The sequence below is a fragment of the Parus major genome, chromosome 4A, assembly GCF_001522545.3.
Source record: "Parus major isolate Abel chromosome 4A, Parus_major1.1, whole genome shotgun sequence".
Lineage (NCBI taxonomy): Eukaryota > Metazoa > Chordata > Aves > Passeriformes > Paridae > Parus > Parus major.
The window spans coordinates 19485159-19490286 of record NC_031772.1 but is presented as its reverse complement, the minus strand read 5'-3'; the positions used below and the strand labels follow the sequence as shown (position 1 = coordinate 19490286).

At 63.4% G+C, this 5128-nt stretch overlaps 1 protein-coding gene across 1 annotated transcript in view; it reads right to left on the bottom strand.

The window, feature by feature from the left end:
- Positions 1 to 5128, bottom strand: part of LOC107203709 (probable E3 ubiquitin-protein ligase MID2) — a 15629-nt gene extending 10501 nt beyond the window's left edge. Inside the window, exon 1 of the mRNA XM_033514133.1 lies at positions 5117 to 5128. The gene's annotated coding sequence lies outside the window, so the exon portion shown is untranslated. The remainder of the gene's footprint in view (positions 1 to 5116) is intronic.

The window sequence follows — 5128 nt, the reverse complement described above, 5'->3', positions numbered from 1 at the left end:
CAGCACAGCAGTGTGAGCAGCAGCCTGAGCCAGAAGAGCAGCCAGGCAGAGCCCAGTCTGTCCCTTGGGAAGTGCAGAGCCGGCTCACCCTGCAGCTCAGACCCCCAGGGCCAGGGAGAGCAGCTGCCCACAGCCCCTCACCTCCAGCTCCACGGCTCCTGCCCCAGCCCACCCTGCTCTGGAGCATCCTTGGGACCACCCTTCCCTGCCTGGCTGCATTCAGCCCTGTTACACAACCACGTTTGTGGGGCTCCTTGAGGATCAGCCACGAAGTGCATTTAAGCTGCTCTGTGTCTCTTTGAAGAAGAAAGCTAATTTATTCCTCACTATCGCTGCTGTGGGCTGCACCTTGCAGAGCTGGCACGTTCCCACCTCCCTGTGCCCCCAGAGAACCCCTCCCCAGCCAGGCCTCTGCCTCCTGCCCCAGTGTTTCCCCCTTCAGACAACCAACTCCAAACTGGGTTTTGTATTAAAGCAAAATGTAATTTCTAGGCCATTACCCCAACATGGTCTGTTTCCTGCATCTGCAAAACGAGAGACAGACTGAGCAATTCATTTCCCTCTTAGACACAAATCTCAGTTATAAACAACAATAATGACATTCCACAGAGGCATGAAGCCCTTTCCTTTTGGAAAGTGTGTGAAGCTGGGGACCCCTGATGCAGCTGGCACATGGACCTGCTGTATGTGTTCCCACATGGATGCAGCACAAATCCCTTGGATCTGCCCTCAGAATCTCAGTGATGCAGCAAATTTCCATTTATTTCTCACACTGACTTTTCACAAGTCTGTGGTTTTCCTTCTCCCCCTCTAGCAGAGTCGCCAGATAGTGAGATCTAGAAAATACAGTTTGGAGACCTGAGAGTTTGCAGCATCCAACTGCAACATCTGTAAAAAAACCCCAGAAAATCAAAAACTCCAACTCCTCGAAACAAACACAAACCCCACAGAGCTCTCCCCTCCCTCTCCCCCACTTCCCCTCAGTCACTCTACTCTTCTGAGAGTACAGAACTCAGCAGCACTTTAACCCACACAGTGACAGCAGCATCCCCGATCATTCACGGGCCTCTCTGGCTGAGACTCCATCGCAAGCGGATCCCACCCGCACCCTTTTCCTGTCCAAGGGTGGAAATCCCACGGGAAATGCCCAAGGGAAGCACAGCAGATGCCACCACCCAGCCAGGAAGACCTGGCTCCCGCAGCAGCAGCAGCTCCTCCCTGGGACCTCCCAGCCCGAACAGCTTCAAAAACAAACAGCTTCCAGCAGAATCACCACGGCTTTTCCACTCTGCTCTGAGACACTGCCCCGCTCCAGCACAGCCCAAAACGCTCCTGCAGCGTGCCAGGGCTGCCCTGGCTGAGCTGGGAGCAGACACAGAGCACACCGGGCTTTCCCCCAGCCCCGGGCAATGGGGACCTGATGGCACCTGCAGGGGGGCAGGGCAGTGTCCCCTCCCCAGCCCTGGAGCCCTGGGCAATGGGGACCTGATGGCACCTGCAGGGGGGCAGGGCAGTGTCCCCTCCCCAGCCCTGGAGCAGCCACCTGGGGACAGGTGTAGCACCAGGGGACACCTGGGACAGCCCAGTCCCCCAGGAGCAAACACACACAGAAGAAAGGGACATCATCTAGGGGGAGGGAAGGGGGGGACAGGGACATGATATTTAGGTTGGACATCAGGAAATGTTTTTTCACCCAGCAGGTGACACTGGGACAGGCCCTCCAGGGAAGTGGCGATGGCCCCAAGGCTGCTGGAGCTCAAAAAGCACTTGGACAACACTTTCAGGCAGAGGATGAGATTCTTGGAGTGTCAGTGCAGGGCCAGGAATTGGACTTAATGATCCTGATGGGTCCCTTCCAACTCAGGCTATTCCATGATTGCGTGAGAGGGATGACAGCAGCACAGCCCACATGACACGGGGAGCAGTGAGCTGCATGGGGCTGACCAGCACCACAGCTGAGACTGCAAGAAAAGGAGATAAAAAGTGGTCCAGCCTGAGCCCCCCACCAGCATCCCAGATTTCTGTCCCTCAGCCCCATTCCCACACCAGAGCAGTCCTGGGGGCCAGCAGCCCACTCCTGTCCTTGCTGTGCTGATGGGCATTACCGGGGGCTGGGGGCTGCCTTCCCCTCAGCTGGGAGCCCCAGAAAACAAGGACAAGGCTGTCCCCAGCCTGGCCACAGGGCAGGGGCCAGAGGCAGGCAGTGATGGAGTGCCAGCGAGAACAATCGGCCGCTTCCTGAGAAAGAGCGGCGCATCCCGAGGCACAAAAAGGACAATTCTGCCACTGGCCACGCTCCCCGCGCCAGGGGCCGGGACACAGACGGGGAAAGGGCAGAAGCTGAAGCCACCACATCCTGCCGGGGCTGGCAGGGCCCCAGTGGCACCCACGAGCCGGGGCTGCAGCCGTGCCCCACATCCCCCCAAGGACACCACAGGGACGAGCGCCAGGCTCGGCACGGTGCCCCTGCCTGTCCCCATGGCTGGCACCAAGGCGCAGCCCCACGGTTCCAGCACTGCAGGAACGCAGGGAGCCGAGGAGCCGCAGCACAAGGCGCCTTTCAGAGCCACACAGACACAGCATTCTCCCGGCCCTGACCTCCCTGCCCTGGCATTTTTGGGGCCAGGCTCCGCAGCAGCAGCAGCAGCAGCAGCCCCAGCCCGAGGCCAGCCCTCAGCAGCCCCAGGAGGGGGATCCATAATCAGAGGGGCTGGCACAAGATGCCGGCACAGCCAGGAGCTCCTCGGGCAAAGAACACCAAAAACACGGGACAGCAACAACACAGGCTCCAGCCTCCCCAGGGCTTTGTCCCTCTCCAGGGGGAGCTCAGGGGAGTGGGCACAGACCCCCTCACCCCAACGAGGGGAGCACCGGCCTCGGAGGGGCTCCGAGCAGGCTAAGGTGGGTTTGATACAGAAGGTGCCTGTAATCAGCAGCAGCAGCTCCTTCCAGAGGAACGAAATAATCACACTGCTCATCAGCTTCATTTAATGAAGCAGCTGTGCAGCCTGCAGAGACAGTTCTGCTTCCAGCATCTCCGATGGGACAGCCTTGGTCACGCCAGTGACCGACCATCCTTTGGGATGCACCAACCCCTAAAGCCAGGAGCTGCCCAAGGGCTGAAAGCTCAGAAACCCACAGAGAGCCCAGGGGAGTGGCAGCGTGGGTTTGGAAACACCTATCCACCCTAGAGGGGATGGAGCAGGAGACAACATAATCCTGGCTTTAAAAGTAAGTCATTTATCAATCTCACGTGGTCGCAGGGCCGATCCCACCCTGCTCTCAAGCATGCACACACACCGACACGCAGCCCTGAGCCTGAACCTCGGAGGCCAGCGCAGCTCAGCCGGTGCACGCTTTGCAAGGCAGGGGTTTCTCACCCGCCGCAGCTCCATTTCTTTTGCAAAGCAGCATTTCCAAAGCAGGCAGGACGTGGGCTGTGCACAGGCACGGCCTCCCAGCCGCCATGAGGGCTGTGCAGGGCACAGACCCAGCTCGGATCGCAGCAGCCGGCACACCCAGGGCTCTGTAGCCACCTGCCTGAACCGAGACAGCTGCTGCTGTCGTTGGCATCAATTCATCCTTCCTCCTCGTCTTCCTGCTGCACTTCACTGTCCTTTCCCGGGAGCATCCTCAGGGAGCATCCCCTCGGTGCGAGAGGCGCTGCCCAGGCCAGCCTCCCTCCTTCCCTCCCTCCGTGCTGTGGCCGGTTTTACCACCCCTAGTGAGGGGCACAAGCCGAGCACGGAGCCTCGAGTCCGCTCCTCCACGGTGAAACGCAGCGGCGACAGCCTGAGCACGGAGCCCGCGGGTCAGCGGCCGCCGCAGCCGGGGACAGGAGGGAAGGGCACCGCTGACCGCATCACAAGGGGCACGGAGCAGCTCCAGCCCCGCCGCCAGGCCGGGGGCAGCTCCCAGATGTGCCAGACGCTGCCCGATGATGCCCCCCTGGCACCTGGAGCCGGGAGTGCCCTGCGCTCCGCCAGGCACCGCTGCCAGCTCCCACCCGGCTGCGGCAGCTCCTCCGGCAGAGCCGGTCTCCTTCCAGCCGCCTTCCGACAACAAAAGCTGAGCCGAAACCTCCGGGCTGGCTGGGGAGACCTGGGCGACAGCCAGGAAGGGCAGGAGCCATTAACGCCGGCGTGTCCGGACTTGAGGGAATGACGGAGCAACAACCGGAGCCATCTGCCCTCCCCAGAAACTCCGCAGACCGCTGGCCAGAACGGCCCTCACCGCGCTCCAGCCCCCGCCAGCTGCGCACACGGGGCAATAAACCTGCGGTTGGGATGTTTTTTGAGGCAAAACACGAAAATAAAGCGCGAGAAGGAGGTGTCACTCGGGCACGTTCTCCAGCAGCCGCACAATCCTCGGCGCAAGCGAACGCGCTCCGCTGCCAGCTCGGCAGGGACACCCCGAAGCGCGGGCAGCACCCGGGAAATGCTCCCGACCCCCGGTGCCCCGGGGGCAGCTCCCGCAGGCGGTCACGGAGCCCCGTAACTTCCCCGGCCCGGGAGTTCCTCGGCTTCCAGCCGCGCCGGGGGAACGGGAGCGGGGGCCCCGGGAGGACCGGGGCAGCTCCGGCCCCGCAGCGGCTCTGCGGCAGCGCCAGACGGCACCACAGACCGCGGGCTGCGGGCACGGGGCCGGGCGGCGGCGGGGACACGGCTCTCGCCACCGTGAAACCCGGCCCCAGGGGATGGCGAGCCGGCCGCGGGATCCCGGAGCCGCGGGCGGGGAGCCGGAGCCGGCGAGTTCGTGCCCGAAACGCAGCGCCGCTCCCAGCAGGACGGCTCCCGGCGCACCGGGAAGGCCGCGGGAAGCCCGGGCGGGGACAGGCCACCCGGGGCTCGGCGCCAAGCGGCGGAAGGTACCGGGGCGGGCTGGCAGACGCGCTCGGCAACCGGGAGTGGCGATCGGGAGCGGGGGGAGCCGGCAACGGCTCCCGGGAAGGGCGGCAGCCTTCCCCGCCCCGGCACTTGCTGCAAACCCGCCACAAGGGCCGCGCCGGGGCCCCGACGGCCGGTTCGGTGCTTCCTCCCGCCCCGGTACCTACCGGTGGGCCGCGGCATTCCCTCCCCGACTCGGTGCCGCCTCCCGCCCCGATGCCGGTACCCACCGGCGGCCCGCG